This window comes from Podarcis gaigeae, assembly GCF_964106915.1.
Source record: "Podarcis gaigeae genome assembly, chromosome: 12".
NCBI lineage: Eukaryota > Metazoa > Chordata > Lepidosauria > Squamata > Lacertidae > Podarcis > Podarcis gaigeae.
The window spans coordinates 29,254,247-29,272,493 of NC_139688.1; the positions used below are offsets into that span (position 1 = coordinate 29,254,247).

An 18,247-nucleotide genomic window follows, 5' to 3' on the forward strand; every position below is an offset into this window, starting at 1 on the left:
CTCTGTTTTTCATTTCCCTAAATCACTCCCGGCTGGGGATTGTATATTTTCAGTGGCCTCTCCCAGAGATGTGGAGATGGCAGGGCTCCGAACACCAGCTAAACCCATCTGAGGTGCTGCTACATATTTATAGGACGTCGGTCCATACCAAGCTTTGGGGGACTCAGATCTGGAAACTCAAGGTCGCCGTCCCCTGTTCCACCTCCCACCTCCCTGATATCCTTTCTGATTGTATTCGTGATGATTTGTGCTCAATATATTTTTATTTATTATGTTCATGTCCCACCTTTTTCTCCAAAGAGCTCAAGGTGGCATACATTGTTCTTACCCTCCTCATTTAATCTCGACAACAACCCTGTGAGGTAGGTTAGGCTGAGAGGCACCCAGTGAGCTTCATGGCCTTTGGGGGAATTTGAACCCTGGTCTCCCAGGACTTGGCTCTTATAACAAGGTGGTTATATACCTTCAATTCTCTTTTCACCTGCAAAAGTTTCCGAGTGGACATGTTGCTTCCTATTGCTGTGGGTGCATGCCCCATAGCTTCCTGCAAAAATCCTGGGATATTTCACTTCACAAATGCTACAGTTGGAAGTGTGTGTGTTTCTCCAGCTTTTGTGGTACTATAATGCAATAATATCCCTCTTTGCTATCTGTTTATTTGTTGTGTGTGTGTTGTTTATTAATTGAGGTTTCTTTTATTTTGTTTGGTGGTAATTGTTTTTCTTGTTTGTTGCAAGCCGCTTTCAGAAGCCCAAACTGTAAAAGTGAGATGTAAGCAATAATAATAGTAATAATAGTAATAATAATATCCCCCTCCCTTTTCACATTTAAATGATTTTAGTTCATACTATGAATTTATGAATGCACATTGTTAATCTGGTTTTACAGTAGCTATAATCCAGCACTAATTGCAGTGGCTTCAGTCACAGAATATACCGTAACAACTGAAAGCTTGAATGGTGCAACCAAATCTGTCCTTCATTTGCACAAACTGGTGTCTGGATTCCATTTCTCTCTGCTCTGTGTGGGCTTCCGTCTTACTGGAAGAATTATGAATGGGTGTACAACTGTTTGCAGTTACATAAATAAAGCAGACACTCTTCATTACCATTGCTGTCATCCATTTGTTGCCACATTCTCAGCAGATGTCGGTGGGTAGCATGTTTACTTTCAGATAGGCAAATAAACAAAGTTCCATGTTTTAGCTGGTGAAAATAATTTATTTATTATGAATTGTGCCTATTAATTAACATGGTGCCAGTGATGAAGTCCGGGTAGATTAGCAGGCACCCCACAAGAAAGAGACATATTTACACAGAAGCCTGCTGATTGATATCATGTCATAGAGTATCAGAAGGTTACAGTTGTGATTTAGCATTTCTGCATGATTTATTGCATGTTAATACATACATATTTGTGCATCTCCAACTTGCTTTCAATCAGCGTGAACTTCCCTCATGGCTCTGCCTTGGGAAGAGAGAAGAAGAAAACATGGATTATTGTACAAAATGCTGGTACACATTGGACCTGAGGATTTCCCTGAAGTGACCCTGCTCTTCTAATGCCCAATTCTGTGTCCTGTTCTATATATGAAGCCTTTCACTTTGTGGAACAAAAAGGGGGACATTATTTGGTGCATGGCTGTTGCAGTTTAGGGCAGGAGCTGCCAACCTGGTGCTCAGGGTCCCACAGAGACACCCTTGGCACCCACAAAGTCTTCTCCGACTGCTGAAATTAGGCTTGAATGAAGGATTGCATCTCAGGCAACAGAACAAGCTGTGGTGTGTGCCTGACTGTTGCATGTGTGTGGTGATCACAGCGCGCGCACACACACACACACCAACTAATCAACAATGTGGCAGCCAGACTGGTGACTGGGAGTGGCCACTGAGACCATATAACACCGGTCCTGAAAGACCTACATTGGCTCCCAGTATGTTTCCAAGCACAATTCAAAGTGTTGATGCTGCCCTTTAAAGCCCCAAACAACCTTGACCCTGTATACCGTCTCTACCCTCATCGTTCAGCCCGGACACTGAGGTCCAGCTCTGAGGGCCTTCTGGCAGTTCCCTCATTGCAAGAAGTGAGGTTACAGGGACCAGGCAGAGGGCCTTCTCGGTAGTGGTGCCCGCCCTGTGGAACACCCTTCCATCAGATATTAAGGAAATAAACAACTATCTGACTTTTAGAAGACATCTGAAGGCAGCCCTGTTTAGGGAAGTTTTTAATATTTGATGTTTTGTCATGTTTTTAATATTCCACTGAGAGCCACCCAAAGTGGCTGGGGAAAACCAGCCAGATGGGCGGGGTATAAATAAGAAATTATTTGTGTGTGGGGGGGTATGTAGTATGTATATGTAACTGTAAATGTAAATCTAACCCAGTTTTGAATACGCTAGCTGGCTGGGAGTGACTCTCCAAAGATACCTGAGAACCATTGGCAATATTAGTAATGATGGACCAGTGATTTTACTCCAATATAACGCAGCCACATCTATTTAATTCCCATATATATTTTATGAGGACAGTGACATAGACACAGCCTAGTAGGAATGCAAACACTTATTCCAGAAGGTCCCTTTTGAGAAAAAGTATGTGTATAACCAGTTAGAATATCATCCCGCCCCCATGTATGTATTCTGGGATCATCTCCAAATGTCATCCCGTAGGTGCCAAGCATTACAGCAGCGTTAATTCTCCCTGCGGTTCTATCACTGTGGGATATGGGATTCAGAAGCATTGGGGATTGGGAATGTTACAGATTTTGGCTACCCACAGATTACTTGGTGTCCAGTGCAGTGTTAGCAGACAGAAGAAAATTTCTGGCATTCAAGCATTATGACCTTCATCTTGAAAGGACTGAGTGGGGGATATGATGCCAGTATATGATGCAGAAAGGTGGTGAATGGAGAAAAAGGCATATTTGTGGTGAAGAAGACAGGGGAAGCTATCAAGAACATGATTATCCTCCCGCCATAGCCTAGTCTAGAATGTTGATCGTATAACAGAAAAAGTTTGCTCACCTCTGGTCTAGACATGTCACTGCGATACAATGATTGAAGCATTGAACTAGGGCCTGAGGAACCAGGTTTCAAATCCCCACTGGATGGCCTTGGGCCAATCACTATCTTTCAGCCTAACCTACTTCAGGGTTGGTGTGCAGTTAAAATGGAAGAGTGGAATCATGTCCATTTAGGAAAGGTGAGTTGTAAATGCCATAAATATGCAGAAAAACAAATGGGGATATAAGTGTCCTTAGGGTATAAGAGGTCCTGACTTCTGTGGGGTGTGAAACACAGAGCAGTTAAATACAACATTCCTAGAGTGGACATGTTTAGACATGAAGAGGGATGTTTGTCCAGCCAGTAGATAAACTTCCTGTTTCCTCCTCTGCCGGCACAAACTTCCTCTACATGTGACCAGAGGTGAGTGTGACTTTACCTGTGCAGGTAACAAAAGCACAGGACTGGCCACCACATCTCTCTCTTCTCCATTTTGCTTTCATCGAAGAAGCATCAGCCTGAGATGCTCTCTTAGCCAAAGAGGACAAAGGAACTATCTCCTTATGGGATGGATTCCAAGTGTATATATTTTGTAACTTAAGCCTGCCTTCAGGGATCCTTTTGTGAACTGAATGAAACTGTGAATAAACTATTTTATACAAGACTGTGTTGCATCTATCTTTTTAGGAGGGAATAAAAGGGGAATTACCAGGAAACTTATTTTAGAGGCTTAAACAAGCCTGGCAAAAACATTATCCGCTGTGCAAGTTTAAAAATGGGAATGTTACTCTGCTAAATTGTAGAACTTGTTAACACAAATTGGGAAGGATATAATTAAACAATATATCCTCTCCTGCCTCCCTGAACATCCCCACAACTTCAAATTCAGCTAGGGGGATAGAGTGGCTGTATTTTTGTAGTTGGGGCCCAGAGCTGTGTGGCAGAACACATACGTTACATAGAAATCATGCCAACGTTCAATCCCTTGGCAAGGAGCAGGAGGTAAGAATGACTTCTACTCTACCTGAGTCTCTGAGGAGACTCTGGATGATAGACAATACAGGGCTAGATGGAGCTGTTGCTCAGTTTAGCAGATTCTTATGTCCAGTCTGAACTGAGGATTCCTGGCTGATATGTGACTGAGATAACTCTGTCTCATAACCTACATGAATGTGAGTGTCCTGACTCTCCCTACCATCCCATGAATCCTATGATCTGTAGTTTGGCAATTCCCTGCTCTTTCATAACTCTAGGGAGAGGTAATGGATATTAAACCAATCTGGACTGTAGTGTGGTCTCACCACCCAAACCAATCCCAGGTCAAAGTCAAACACTCTGCCTGTTAATAAATGCTGGCTCTGAATCAGCTCCCTGTCACATCTGGGAAAAACTTGGTCCTTTCACAGCTGCTGACAGATGGTTTTGTCCAAAAGAGTTAAACCATAGCAAAGAAGAAGAAGAAACTTCTTCAGCCAGTTAGCTGGGCCCAAGAGTAGAGTTAAACAGGCCCAACTCCGAGAACACACAAGATATATAAAGGAATCGCCAGCAGGGAAGGAATGTGTGCACATCCTCTGCCAAAACCAATCCCACCATGGGAAGGAGAACAAACCGATGGCTTCTTTTGCAAAGACAGATTCTAGAACCTTCTAGACCACAGTGGTCTCTTCAGGCATGGACTTGTGTCAACCCAGCTATGCTGACAGAATGAAAGAGCTCAGTTCCCCTGCTGAAGGGGAGCATGGGGGATGGTGTTGTCATCATGCAAACATTTTTCCAGGGGTGTTCTCCACATAGATTCATTTATGGTCTGAGTCACTGGAATTGCTTCACATGGATCTCCATTGCCTCATCCAGTGACCCAGTTTAAACATGGACTATATGCACACAGTACACTTAAAATACAGTCAAAGCATGTGGATTTCCCCCCAAGAACCCTGGGAACTGTAGTTTACCCCTCACACCACTACAGTTCCCAGCACCCTTAACAAACCACAGCTCCGAGGGTTCATTGGTGGGAGCTATGTGTTTTAACTGTGTTTTAAATATATGGTGTGTACACAGCTTAAATGCTGTTATACAAAAAGCAGTTATCTGTATTGGCATCTTATATAGCCACACCAGGGCCATTGCTAGAAGTGCTTAAAAGGCTTGGGGCACAGGCCCATGATACAAATTTGCATAATATTTGCATATGTTGATGTCCCCCTGAGGCTCCCCTTAACAATGCCCCTGATCCACACCATGGGTAAAAGGCACTTCTCACATGAAGCAGCCCATGTTATGCAGCATTATTTGCACTTCAAAGATCCGTGGCCCAAAGGAATGCACTGACTGCGCACAAATCCTTCCCATGTATATGATACTCCAGCTACCCTGATAAGTGATGTCGGCAAGGCAGCATCAATCATGTCTGAATCAGGACGTAAGATATATTGACATTTCAAATTGCATGGCCCATTTCATTTCAGGTGACTTGCGCAAGCATCAAGGTGGGTATTTTGAAATCAATGCAGTTACCTTGGCCGACACATTAGATGCACAATGAATGAATGCAGCTTTGCTGAAAGAAATGGGAGTCCAACACACTCCTCATTACTTAGAGGACTTTAAAATATCCAAGGAATTGACTTTCCTCTGCTGAGACACTGGGAGCAGCAGAAAAAGAACATGGCAGAAGGATGCTTGAAGATTAAGGGTGTGCTGTCCAGGAACGCCAATTTCTTCTCCAGCAGCTCTAAAATAAAATAATAATATTAATAAAACAAATCTGAGATGAATCTGTTATTGGTGAGTGCAATTCAGAGAGCTTGATACATTTGCAAGCTAATTCACCCATTGTGTTAAATTGGTTTTTTAATTCTTGCTCTGCCCTGATGTGAATGTTTGAAACCCATTGGTTATTACAGGTAGATCAAAATACTTGGTCCAATCAGATTGCCTTTCAAAAAAAATTAATGCTCTTTAATGGATCTTCTGTTTTTCTGTCATCTGACTTGTAGATTTTTAATGTTGCAAGTACAGTGTAATGGTTAGAGCAGGGGTGAAGGAACTGTGACTCTCCAGGTGTTATCATAGTACAGCTCCAATCATCCCTGGCCCCTGCTCTCATTCAATTCCCAGTCATCTGAAGCGACTTCTGCTGAAGATTGTACCTTTGGTCTGTTGCTTTTGCACACAAGAAGCAGATATCCCTCCCTGGTGGACACACCAGTGCCAGCAAAAGGAGCACTGTGGATGACATGGCCTGTCACTCATAGAAGCCTTGTCATGGGGCAGCAGAAGATCAGAGGAGGCTGATACCAGATGATGTGCTATATAAGCGCATTGGTTACTCAAAATAACTCCGATATAGGCTTCCCCTACAAGGTGTTATCAGCACTTCCAGGTGTATTTCTCAGTCCCCATCCCACTTTAAGGCACCATGTTTGGTACAGGATTCACCATCCAGAGAATCATTTGCCTGGTCTACATGAGCAGAAGGCAAGATGTTGAAAGAGTTTGTGGACATTCCTAGGCTAGAATGCATTTCTACATAATATAAAACTGAAGGACCAGTGACACGATTCTGTGTCAAGCTGCACCCTGTCATTCTAAATCTCAGAAGTTAGGGTACAGGAGAGGTTGTTTGGCCTATAGAAAAGGCTCCCTCTGCCATGCAAAATCATTTCTGCAAACCAAGATAACACACACACACACTTGCTTTTTTTGCAGAATGTATACAGGTTACAGAATTCATCACGGCATGGTGATCTTTTGTAAGCACAAAGTTTCCATTGGTCTGGTTATAGCTGAAATGGGAAGAATACACGAAGCTACCAACCACCAAGTCAGAGTTTTGGTCCATCTAGCTGAGCTGACAACTCTTGGCTGACAGAGGCTCTCCAGAGTTCCAAAGAGAAGTCTTCCCCAACTTCAACCAGAGATAAGAAGAGCCTGTTCAATTTGATGCCTGTGGGAAACCCACAAGCAGGACCTGAGAACAAGAGCACTTTCTCCTTCTGTGGCTTCCAGTAACTGGTATTCAAAAGCATTACTGCCTCGGATCATAGAGGCAGAGCATAGCTGTCATGACTAGTAGCCATTGACAAGCTTTTCCTCCATGAATTTGTCCAATCCCTTTTAAAGCCATCAGTTTAACCATGTTGTCAGGACTGCCGCTAGGTCCCAGCTCACAGAGGACCAACGCCCAGTGGATGTTATATACAAAAGTCTTTATTAAAGTTTAGTTTCCATTTCCAAGCTCTGGGCGCGCAGACCCACGTCTCGACGCTAGACCGGCTAAGTCCCCTCTGACTCACTGCTCCACCCACACCAGTTTAAGATTCTAGCCCGGCTCCACCTCTTACGCTGTTCTTTCCTTCGCTGGGTCCTTCTGCCCTCTGGGGTTTCCTCCTTCCTGGACTCCTCTGACGCTGAGCCTCCTGAGTCTTGCCCCTCCCTCCGGCGGGCTTTAGGACCTGGCTCCCTTCCCGGGCTCCCCGCTGTGCCGCGCTCCTGTACATTTGAACTTGGCGCGCGCGCCCAGCCGGTGACTTTCCTTCTGACCGTTTCCCCGCTTCCTGATGTGGGCGTTGCCAAACCTGACTCCTCTCCTCCCTCTGGTGGTGAGGACACTGGTCCCGACTCCTGGGACTCCCCCTCCCCACTGCGCTCTGGTGGAGAAGCTGGTCCTGATTTCCAACTGCTGCTCAGGGACTCCCCGCTAGCCCCTTCCTCCTGGGGCTTCCCCCCTGGAGCCCCCCTCGCTCTGCCCACCGGCGCTCCCTTCTGTGAGTCCTCCGATTCGCTAGAGAGGCTTGTGGAATAACTCTGGCCACTGTCACTGCCTGCGCCCCCCTCATACTCCTCCTCCTCACTCTCCATTTGCTCCCCCTCCTGTGTCTCTCCTTCTGAACCCCTGACATCCATTCCCCCCTCGAAGCCCCCCCTTCCCCCTCCCCCTCTTCAGGTGCGGGTTCCGGGTGCTCTAGAGTTGTCGGGGTGAGTTCAGGATACAGTTCGTCCCCCGAGGCGTGCAGCCATCGTGATAAGTCCGGAAAGTCCTCCATGGGCTCGTCGACTGCGATTCCCTCCGCTTCCATCTCCTGGGCGGTGTGTTCGAAATCTGAGGCCGCCCCCAAATCACTCAAAACCCCTTCTCCCCCTGTCGCCTGAGGTGACGCCACTTCCCAGGGTCCCTCCGGCATGTCTCTGCGCCATCCCACTTCGGGTTGGTCCTCCCACCAATAAGATCCCCCCGTGCCAAAACCTGAGAGCGATCCCTCTGGGGAGCTGCCTCCCGGAGCCGAGTCCTCCGCTGACGAGAAACCCCGGAAAGTGCTGGCCGAGAGTGTGGGTGTGAACAGACAATCATCGAAAAAGCCCGTCGGCATAGGCTTGTGCGGGAAAAGTGTATGGAATTCTTCCTTGAGCAACTGCTCCTCCAATGCGTAATCCGGCACCCACCTGTTGGCGCTGGCCGGGGTGTCCTCTGTGGCGAGAAGATATTCAATCCCGTCCTCCCCCCACCTTGAGTCTAAAATCTCTGTGGCTTCGTTGAGTGGCCCCCTTCTCGGCGACCCCCCCTTTTTGGGCGCTTCCCTGAGCGGGTCTGGCGCTGTCCCTGGTGCCTGAAACCTGTGGGGCTCTTTGTAGGGTGTGAGCACTGATCTATGAAAGACCAGGTGCATTCTGGACCCCTCCGGTAGTGTTAACCGGAAGGCCACTGGGTTGATCTGCGCCTCTACTTGGTAAGGCCCTAGCTGCTTGTGCCCGAGCTTCTTCTTGGCCAACGATCTGGCCGGAACCGCCTGGGCTGCTAACCAGACCCAGTCTCCTACCCGGATGTCTTCCCCAACCCTCCTGTGTCGGTCTGCCTGCACTTTGTAAGCCTGTTTCGCCATCTCTAACTGCCTCCTGAGCTGCTCGTGGATCTCCTGCAACTCCGCTGCCACGGCCTCTGCTCCCTGCGGCTCCCCCTCCCTCACTTTCTCTAAACCCGGGAAGGTTCTGGGATGCCGCCCATTGTTGGCGAAAAACGGTGTCACCCCCGTGGACATGTGTTTCGTGTTGTTGTAGGCAAACTCGGCTAGCGGTAGGTAGTCCACCCAGGTCGAGGGCTGCTGGTTCGCGTAGCATCTCAGGTACTGCTGCATGATGGCGTTGACTCTCTCCGCCTGTCCGTTAGTCTGCGGGTGTCGCGCCGACGCCAGGCTGACCTTGACGTTCAGGAAACCCATCAGCTTTTGCCAGAAGTTGGATATGAACTGGCGCCCCCTGTCGGACAGGATGGACCGTGGTAGGCCGTGCACCTTGAACACGTGGTCTATAAACAGCTTGGCGGTCTGCTCGGCTGTGGCCACCTTCGCGCAAGGAATGAAGTGGGCCATCTTGGTGAACAAGTCTACTACCACGAGTACTGCCGTCTTGCCTCTCGAGCTGGGCAGATCCGTGACAAAGTCCAGGGCCACCCTCTCCCACGGTTCGAACGGTGTCTGTAGCGGTTCCAACAGGCCCGCCGGCGGCTGGTGTACTGGTTTGGCCCTTTGGCAGGTGTCGCACCTCTTGACGTATTCCGCGACATCCCCCCTCATCTTGGGCCACCAAAAGTCTCTGGCTACAAGGTCCACCGTCTTCTCCTTGCCAAAGTGTCCCGCGCTGGGCGCGTCGTGCAGCTGTTGCAGGACCCTCGCGCGGAGGTTGTCTCCTGGCACGTAGAGGGCTCCTTTGCGGATGAGCAGGCCGTCGCGTATTTGGAAGTCGTCGTCCCTCGCCGTGCCGCTACGCACCTCCTCCATCTTGGCTCGCGCGAAGGAGTCCGTCTGCAGCGCGCGACACACTGCGTTCAGGTCCACCGTGGCTGACGCGCATGCCCACGCCTTTGGTGCGAAAATATGCTTGGCCGGCGCCGGCGCCTCTTCTTCGAGATACTGCGGTTTCCTGGACAGCGCGTCCGCCATGATGTTGTTGTTTCCAGGGATGTATTCTATTCTGAAGTCGAAATCTGCAAAGAACTCCGCCCAGCGGATGTGTCTCTGGTTCAGGAACCTCGCCGTGCGCCAGTACTCCAAGTTCTTATGGTCTGTACGGACCTGCACCGTGTGTTTGGCCCCGACGAGGAAATGCCGCCACGCCTTGAAGGCTGCATGTATGGCCAGTAACTCCCTGTCCCAGATGGTGTAGTTCTGCTCCGACTTGCTGAGTTTCCTGGAGTAGAAAGCGCACGGCCTCCAGTCCCCCTGGTGGTCTTGCTGCAACAGGACGGCCCCCACGGCCCTGTCTGACGCGTCCGTCTCCACTCTCATGGGCCTGCTGGGGTTCACGTGTAGCAGGTGTTCCTCGGACGCGAAGAGGTGCTTGAGCTTCTGAAAGGACTGCTCTGCCTGCTCCGTCCAGATGAACTTCTTCTTCTTGGAACTGAGGGTGTCAGTGATGGCCGCTGTCTGCATGGCGAAACCTTTGATGAACTTGCGATAAAAGTTGGCAAAGCCGACAAATCTCTTTCGATTGCGTGGGCTCTTCCAGTCCAGCACTGCCCGTACCTTGGTACTGTCCATGGCGAGTCCCTTGTTGGACAGTTTGTAGCCCAGGAAGTCCACCTCCGTCTTGTCGAACTGGCACTTCTCCAGCTTGGCGTAAAGCCGGTGCTCCCGCAGCCGCTGCAGTACTTCCCTGACATCTCTCTCGTGAGCCTCCGGCGACTCCGAGAAGATGAGGATGTCGTCCAGGAAACAGACGCACTTCTTGTAGAGAAGACCCGCCAAGACATGATGCATGAATGCTTGAAAACAGTGGGAGCCATTTTGTAATCCAAAAGGCATAACTCTATATTCATAGGTACCCAGCGGCGTAAACATGGCCGTTTTCCACTCGTCACCTTCCCTCATGCGAATGAGATTGTACGCTCCGCGCAGATCCAACTTGGTAAAGATGCGACCCTTCCTCACCGTCGCCAGCAGGTCATCGATCTTGGGCATAGGGAAGGCTGAGGGCTTAGTTTTCGCATTTAAGACGCGGTAATCAACTACAAGCCTCTTTTGGGGCGTGTCCCGCTTCTTTACAAAGAATACAGGGCTGCCCCCCACCGCCTTGGACTCTCGGATGAATCCCCGCTTCAAGTTGTGATCTATGAACTCCCTGAGCTCCTGCAATTCATCCTCAGACATGGAATACAGCTTCCCCGTCGGGAGCGTCGCCCCCGGCAGGAGGTCAATCTTGCAGTCGTAGGGTCTGTGGGGAGGCAGCTTGTCCACTTCTTTCTCGCAGAAGACCTCCAAAAACTCTTTGTACTTGTTAGGTACCGCTTGCAACATGCCCAAGTTCAGCTGTGGTCCATCCTCGTGCCCCTCATCGTCCAAGTCAGCCAGGATGCAGTTTTCTGCGCAGTAGGAGGAGCCGAAGGTCAGTTGCCGCTGGTACCAAGCTAATGCCGGGCTGTGCCTATCCAGCCAACTCATTCCCAACACTATGGGCGTGTCTGACAGGCGGGTGACGTTGAAGCTGATGACTTCGCGGTGATTACCAATGCGCATCACCATTGGCGGCGTCTGCTGTAGCACTTGCTCTCCCAGTAGCTCCCTGCCGTCCACCGTGACGACGTTCAGAGGTACCGTCGCTGGCAGAAGGGCTATGCCATGTTGCTGGATGAAGTCCATGCCTATAAAATCTGCATTGCTCCCAGAGTCAATGGTAATGGGGATTTCCACAGTGAGCCCATTGGGAAGTTGAAGGGATGCGGTGAGCTGCACTACTGGTTTGGGTGGGAGGGGGTCTGTGGGCTGTAACATTACTGGGGATTGCTTCACTGACTTGTCTGGCTGGCCCCCAGTGGCTCCATTTCCAGCCAGACAGTGGAGTTTTCCTGCTGTGATTCACTCAGCTGAACTGCTTCTGTTACTGTCGCTGCGGCTGCAGTGTGCTTGTGAAACCGCTGGGGACACTCTTTCGCCATGTGTTGAGCACTGTCGCAGATGTAGCACTTCCTGGTCCCTCTAGGAGGCTTCATTTTGACTGCTCCCGGCGTTAGGGCTCCGTGTGCTGACTGAGCCTTAGCACCACCTATCTCCATCGGCTCCTCTCCCCCTCCCAGTGAAGGCAGGGATCTAGCGCGCGCCGCTTCCTTGGGAAAGGGGGGTGGTGCTTTCGTTGGCGTGCGTCCCCAATGCCCTTCCTCTTTGTCCCAAGGGCGTCCTTCCAGCCTAACCCCAATGGTGAGTGCCCTCTCCACAATGTCCTTGGTGGTTTGGGGTCTCTCCCCCCTTGCAATTTCGTCTTTCACAGCTCCGTTCAGCCCCTCCCAGAACAGATCTCTGACGGCAGACGATTCTCTCTCCCAGCCCAATACATTCACCAATGCGAAAAATCGTGAATGATATTGCCTTACAGTGGCTCTACCTTGTCTTAGTCCGTGAATCTGTTTCCTAGCGATATCCACATCAATCTCAGACAAAAAACACGCATCCATCACTTTAAGGAAGGCGCCCGCATTTTGGAGGGCTGGATCCTTATCTCTCCAGAGATTGCGCAGCCACGATTTCGCCTCTCCCCGTAAATGCGAAACAATAAATCCCACTCTTTCTTCCTCATTTTTAAAGTCCTTGTCAAGCAGCTGCAGTGCATATATTACATCTGCTCTGAAGTTAGGATACTCCTGCAGGTCCCCATTGAAGTGAGACACAAGGCTCCCTCCTCTGTTCCCCAGCCCAATCCCTTCTGGTCTGGTGGCCGGTAGCCTCTGTGTAGTTAGCACTTCTAACCTGGCTCGCAGATCCTGGCAGGTAACAGCTGCTTCCTGCTCCTTCTTTCTGGACGCCGCAATTTCTGCAGTCAGCTGCGTCACTGCGTTTTGCAGACTCGCTATCTTCTCTTCGGTAGTCATTTCCCTGGTTTTCGTGAGCTCGCGAAGCACCAATCTTCACGCCTCGCCGCTTTCCCACACTCCACGAGGTTGTAAAATTGGTGGAAAATGTGAGAGGGGACTTACTGTCAGGACTGCCGCTAGGTCCCAGCTCACAGAGGACCAACGCCCAGTGGATGTTATATACAAAAGTCTTTATTAAAGTTTAGTTTCCATTTCCAAGCTCTGGGCGCGCAGACCCACGTCTCGACGCTAGACCGGCTAAGTCCCCTCTGACTCACTGCTCCACCCACACCAGTTTAAGATTCTAGCCCGGCTCCACCTCTTACGCTGTTCTTTCCTTCGCTGGGTCCTTCTGCCCTCTGGGGTTTCCTCCTTCCTGGACTCCTCTGACGCTGAGCCTCCTGAGTCTTGCCCCTCCCTCCGGCGGGCTTTAGGACCTGGCTCCCTTCCCGGGCTCCCCGCTGTGCCGCGCTCCTGTACATTTGAACTTGGCGCGCGCGCCCAGCCGGTGACTTTCCTTCTGACCGTTTCCCCGCTTCCTGATGTGGGCGTTGCCAAACCTGACTCCTCTCCTCCCTCTGGTGGTGAGGACACTGGTCCCGACTCCTGGGACTCCCCCTCCCCACTGCGCTCTGGTGGAGAAGCTGGTCCTGATTTCCAACTGCTGCTCAGGGACTCCCCGCTAGCCCCTTCCTCCTGGGGCTTCCCCCCTGGAGCCCCCCTCGCTCTGCCCACCGGCGCTCCCTTCTGTGAGTCCTCCGATTCGCTAGAGAGGCTTGTGGAATAACTCTGGCCACTGTCACTGCCTGCGCCCCCCTCATACTCCTCCTCCTCACTCTCCATTTGCTCCCCCTCCTGTGTCTCTCCTTCTGAACCCCTGACACATGTGCTGTGTGAAGGTGCCAGGGAACTGATCTGGGACCTTCTACCTGTGCAGAAAGTGCTCTCCCATTGAGCGAGGACCTGTTCCCTGAATGCCTATGTTATGTGGACCAGTCCTTTGTCAATAGGAGCTACAGCACAAGGGCACAAGTGTCTTGTGGTGCCGTCTCCATAACTGACCCTAACTGCAGTTTGTGGTTCAAGAGCACAGCAGGAACCTTGTAGTATCTGAGACTTGCTGCTGCTATAGATGCAGCACCAAATGAAGGAGCCTCAGGGGTTTCTTGCTCTTCTTTTTTTGCAAAAGCAGCCTCTCTCTGCTTGGTCTTTTGAAGAATATCCCCTGTCTCACAAATAAAGGAGCACATTACATTGTTGATGTCAACACTGATTGGTGAAGACACCAATAAGAAGGGTGCTGCTAAGGAAAGAGAAATATTAACTGACACAGACTCTGAATCGATGGCATCTCTCTTCCTGCTGGAGGGATTTCACCTCATTTAAAAGCAGCAGGCTTTGATGAAATAATGTATTCCTCCTCACCTCTTCCTCAGCTGTGCACCCAAATGAGAAGCTATCAGCTGCACAATCTTTTCGAAACAACTCTTAAGTCAAATCACATTCAACTGGCAAACCTTTCACTCACAAAGATCCTTCAGATGGCTGATGTCTTCTGACCTACCCAAGTCAATGTAGGAGCCACTGTGCACATGGTACATCCTTTAAGAGCTAGCAAGGGGTGGAAGTCTCAGGCATCTTGGCTATCATGTCAGAGTTACATGTGGGCAAGGAGGACAACATAATTTATGAATATATTTATTTCGCAAGTTTTCCATACTGCCTGACAGCATTTCAGACACAACTGCCTGTGAGTCATTGAGGATTGAATATTGAACAATTGATGGCTGAGACATGTGCATGTGTGAATCAGTCAGGGGTGTTTTAAAAGAAGTAAAGTAAAGTTATTGCTGTAAGCCCCGATAATTTGGCTTAGAAAGAGTAAGTCTCAGGGGAAACCCCACAAGAGCCCACTGAAGTAGTCATGAGTTACAGTGGCCAAGCTATCCATGTCCTGGAAAGGTCAGAGGCAGAGTATCAGCCTATGTTGATCATAGGCATTCTTCACCACAGAGGCTTCTTAACCCTCCAGTGAAGAGAAGGTTCTAGGTAGAAACTTCCCAAAATCTTATATCTGATATGCCTGGAGGAGCACAATGATTTTGAGCATTTTCAGTCTGGATTCAGGTCCTGTCTAGGGACAGAACTGGCCTTGGTCACTCCTTTTTCTGGAGAAGGACAGAAGCGCAACCTTGTTGCTCTTGCTTGATCTCTCAGCAGCTTTCAATACAATGGACCGTTATAACCTCCTAGGACTGTTGCCGTGAGGGCACTGTTTTACAGTGGTCCTATTCCTTCTTGTAGGGACACGGGTGGCGCTGTGGGTAAAACCTCAGTGCCTAGGACTTGCCGATTGTATGGTCGGTGGTTCGAATCCCCGCGGCGGGGTGAGCTCCCGTCTTACGGTCCCAGCTCCTGCCCACCTAGCAGTTCAAAAGCACCCCTAAGTGCAAGTAGATAAATAGGTACCGCTTTATAGCGGGAAGGTAAACGGCGTTTCCGTGTGCTGCGCTGGTGCTGACTCGCCAGAGCAGCTTCATCACGCTGGCCACGTGACCCGGAAGTGTCTTCGGACAGCGCTGTCTCCCGGCCTCTTAAGTGAGATGGGCGCACAACCCTAGAGTCGGACACGACTGGCCTGTATGGGCAGGGGTACCTTTACCTTTACCTTTATTCCTTCTTGTAGGGCTGTATCCAGTAATGGCTGCGAAGCATTATGTGTCTGGTTTCCAGATCCAGGAGCTGAGGAGTTTATCAGTTCTGGAAAGAGCTGCACTGAGGAGTGACCAAGGCCAGTTCTGTTCCTAGACAGGACCTGAATCCAGACTTAAAATGCTCAGTCACTGTGCTCCTCCAGGCATGTCTGCAACTGAACCATCACTGCTCTCTTTAACACCTTACCCAGAAAATGGAAATATTTATGTTCAGGTGACAGCTGTCAAATACCTCAAGGTCTAGGAAGGCTTATTTTAGGAGGGTCTGTATTATTGCCTCCTTCAATGTGGCCGCACTGCTCCCTCATGCAGAGATGTGTTGACCACTCCCTGGACCCACCCAGCCAACCCCATCAGCTAGCCTGAAGAAGCCGTGATGGGCAAAAAACAAGAGAGCATGTCATGAGTTCAGCTGCTATAAGCACCTCATCCACATCCTCAGACCTCATCAGCTGAAACTGGTCCCTCAAAATCAGGTTAGATGTTATACAAGACAACTCACCTGACTCCCTAATAACAGCAGCATTCAAGTCAGCATGGAGAAAAGCAATTTTGCCCTCAAATGAGGCGTCCACTTACACCAAAAAAAGTGGGCAAATATATGCATACACTTTGCATAATTTATATGTACAGGTGCAAATTTAGAAGTAATTTAAATAGAAATGCAGTATGTCTCATCATAATGGAGAAAACTGGGATTACTGGGATCAGGTGACCCATGCCTGCTCAATCTAATGTCCAGCTTCTAATGTCCGGACGCCCGGATGCTGAGGTCCAGCGCCGAGGGCCTTCTGGCGGTTCCCTCATTGCGAGAAGCAAAGCTACAGGGAACCAGGCAGAGGGCCTTCTCGGTAGTGGCATCCGCCCTGTGGAACGCCCTTCCAGCAGATGTCAAAGCGATAAACAACTACCTGACATTCAGAAGACATCTTAAGGCAGCCCTGTTCAGGGAAGTTTTTAACATTTTACTGTACTTTTGGTTTCTATGGAAGCCGCCCAGAGTGGCTGGGGAGGCCCAGCCAGATGGGCGGGGTATAAATAATAAATTATTATTATTATTATTGGTGGTGGTGGTGGTGGTGGTGGTGGTCCACTTCAAACTCTCCTGCTCTTCCTTCTTGCAATTTTTATTATTATCTTAAACTGGACTTGAACCACACCTTTCTTCAACTAGAGGACTGTATTCTGACACTCCCTTGAAAGAGAGAACTGTTCTTTGTAAAATAAGAAACATGGCCACCCTATCCTCAAACTGCCTGGCAAATTATTTCCAGCAAAGCTCTAATAGTTCCAACACTCCATTGTTTTATCTGCCTAGATATATGCTGTCAGAGAAGATCATGTGTAGCTGGCATTGCTGCGTTGTAGATGACCTGGAAGCACATGCAGTACCTTGGCACCTGAGATAAACAAGCTGTTTTGTGTGGACTCAAACCCTACTCACATGTAGGTTCTGCCTCTAAGGTGTGTGTGACACAACCTCTGCCCCTAGACCCTACCCAGGTACCAAGATTTTCATTCCAAGATTTTATGTACTGAGTTGAATGGGATCCAAAAGGCAGCAGTCTGATTGGTCCTAGAACAATAGGGTCCAGAATGCAGCAGTCTGATTGGTCCACAGGAGCCACCCAATCCAGCTCCAGGTGGAAGTGAATCCGCAACCTGATTGGCCTACAGGTGAATCGCAGAATTAGCCAATCACGTGGGGCCCATTGTGTAAATAATGTATATAAAGCAGACTTTCTGGGGGAACTTCCATTCCTCCTCACCACTATGAGCTGAATAAAGAGCATGAAATCCACTCTCGACTCTAAGTATATTTCACAAGAGTTGGCAACTTTTCCACATCACCACATGAACCCCTTGATTTCTTTCTTTGCTTAACATCAGAGAGAGGAACTTGATGTTTTCGGACTCCTACTTCCCATCAGTCCCAGCTGGCATGACCAATGGTCAGGGCTGATGGGAGTTGTAGTTTAGCAACAGTTGGAGGGTCACAGGAAGTGCTGGCCCAATACATTTTGCTGCCTGAGGCAAAGCACAAAATGGTGCCCACCTTCCATGTCCAGAAGGTGGTTGTATTGAGAGCTGACTCAAACTTCAAAGCTGGCAACTGAATAGCAGAATCCCCCGGCACACCTGAGGGCTGTGGTCGAGTTTAGGAGGTGCAGGACACTCCTGCTTCTGCCCTCCAACATAGGGAAACAGCCAAGGAGGTGGTCCTGCAGCCACTCCTCTTCTTCTGCCACCTGAGGCAGTTGCCTCCCTTTGCCCAATAGTTGCACCAACCCTAGTCAAAGGTTCGCCACCCCTGCTCAACAATATGGAACAGGAATGGCCAAATGTCCAGCATGAAGATGTCAGAGTACCAGATACCTTCTATTACATGAAGCCACTATGAATGTCTACAAATGTGAGGTCGCTGTCAGTCCCTCATGCCATCATTTCTTCACTGTGTGCTCTCTTTCAAAGTAGTAACCAAAACTATTGTACCCGATCAGTGGTAGGTAATCACTGCTAAATTATAGTCTGTTAATAGAGATTCTTCACATTACAAGAATGCGTAACAAGTACTTAAAAGAATAATTTAATCTTAGAAATGATTAATGATAAGATATTTTCCTCTCTTGTCAAAACAAATGACTTGCTGAAAGTGAGACGGTGGTTCATCAACTTTTTTCGCAGGATAG

General features: G+C 49.2%; 1 long non-coding RNA gene across 2 annotated transcripts in view; it reads right to left on the minus strand.

Moving 5' to 3' along the window:
* Window positions 1–828: 828 nt before the first annotated feature.
* LOC310828243 overlaps window positions 829–18,247 on the minus strand; it is a 66,264-nt gene continuing 48,845 nt past the window's right edge. For both annotated transcript variants that reach the window (XR_014556773.1, XR_014556774.1), the window contains exons 2-3: window positions 5,523–5,739; window positions 829–1,467 (exon numbers count right to left, since the gene is read on the minus strand). This is a non-coding gene — a long non-coding RNA (uncharacterized lncRNA). The remainder of the gene's footprint in view (window positions 1,468–5,522; window positions 5,740–18,247) is intronic.